The following is a 1,953-nucleotide window of genomic DNA, read 5'->3' on the forward strand; positions in this document are numbered from 1 at the left end:
TAAATCATTGCAAAATAAAGTAGATATCTACATATTTTATACAATATCTTACTAATCAACATACATACAGGTTGAGGTATGAAAAAAAAAGCTTAAAGAATTCTTGAACATTTTTTCATCAGTTTACAGCTTATTAAAATACCAAACGTAAAACTTTACACATGTGCTGCTGTCAAATGATATACACATGAAATACCTTTAACTATCATATTTGAAAGTATTACACTCACTCAAACTCACACTTCTTTAGCATAAATACCTAACTGTATATATACACATACTGATAACCAAACGCGCATTAGCGTTCAATATATTTTCGTAAGTATAGCATATATACAGGCTGTCTTTATAATATTTACTTCCTTCTAGCATTATTTGAACGGTAACACAATTTGTCATGCATATCTCTTTTTTTCTTCTTTCGACTTACATAGAGCTGCTTTTAACAAATGTAAAAATTTCATATAAATCATTTTTGTTATTTCGGAAATATGTATTTTTTTCATCTTTTCTACAATTTGATACTTGAATATCTTATATATTTTATATGCTGTGTATGAGTATAAGTGAAGGAAAAAAAATAAAAATAATTTCCAGCAGACACACTTGAAATATTTTCACGTATTATAAAACTGGCAAATGTCAAACACATACATAGTACATTTCAAACGCATACTTTGTTGTTTATCTACTAATATTCAATACTTTAGTCTTTGACTGTATATTCAACACTCCTTCCCCCTTCTTTAAACATACAATATATCTTTTGTGTTCATTTCGTTAAGAGTCTATAAATCATGCATTGCATTTCGTTAACCATCAAAACATTTATTTTCATTTGTGCTTATACACTTACATACATCTGAAGTGGCAACAAAAAGTATGCAATACTTTTGCTTATACTTATTTTAAGAAATCAAACTTGTACGTTTGAAGCCTAAAGATGGAAAGAAAATTATAGCATACTATAGACATGTGAAAGTAAGATTATGCTTAATAGTAGTTCTAAAAGAGTTCACTACTTCTCTAAATCACCTAAAAGTAGGCTTCATAATTTTTTAGTTAAAAGTAGGCTTAATAACACACTTAGGCTTCATATGTATCAGCATACAAGATTCCTTAGTTTTGTTAACTTTTTACCTTTTCTGTGCTCTTTCTTTACTCAGCACTGCTTGTCAAACCCTCATTATCTAACATACATATATCCCTTTAAGTATGTTATGATTTTTGTATTATTATTATTCTTTTTATTTAGTTTCTTATATTATTGTTCATGCTTTTTTTCTTTTAACATAAAATGAACTCTTAAGCACTTTATTGGATCATCTTTGGAATTTTTCATATTTCGTATGTGTATGAAATATTAAGAAAAAAATCATATATTTATTGAAGCATACTTTCAGTTGCTCACATTGTTGTATTTTATAATTATGTTTTCTCTCAACTCAATACACTATTGACAAATCCACTTATTTATGGTTACAACAAGTGATTTATGACAATAATACATAAGGATTTTTTGGGGGAATTTAAAAATATTTTTATATAAAATAAAGTTTGTGTTTTAGATCTGAGCATATCTTAAAGAATAATCTGTATATTTTCATTTTAAGCTCTTAAATTTAAGTACTGACTGACCGGGAATAAAATATCCTTACTGAGAGTTAATCATACGTTCACATCACTCACGTGGACAGTATATTTTTGAGTTTATGAATAAAAAGAAGACCAGAAGGTATGTATGTCTCACGTCTAGTTATCGTTTAATACCTATATCGACTGGTCTATTGTCTAGTGTATTGACTAGTCCGTTGTCTAGCGTATTGACTAGTCCATTGTCTAGTGTATAGATTTGTCTATCATTGGTCTATCATTTAGTCCATAGACGGTTTCTCCTCTAGTATATTGTCTAGTCTATCGTATAGTCTATTGGCTAGTTCATAAGCTAGTGTA

The sequence above is a fragment of the Lucilia sericata genome, unplaced genomic scaffold (assembly GCF_015586225.1).
Source record: "Lucilia sericata isolate MDLA Ls3-8-SP2 unplaced genomic scaffold, ASM1558622v1 Contig000591F_arrow, whole genome shotgun sequence".
Classification (NCBI taxonomy): domain Eukaryota; kingdom Metazoa; phylum Arthropoda; class Insecta; order Diptera; family Calliphoridae; genus Lucilia; species Lucilia sericata.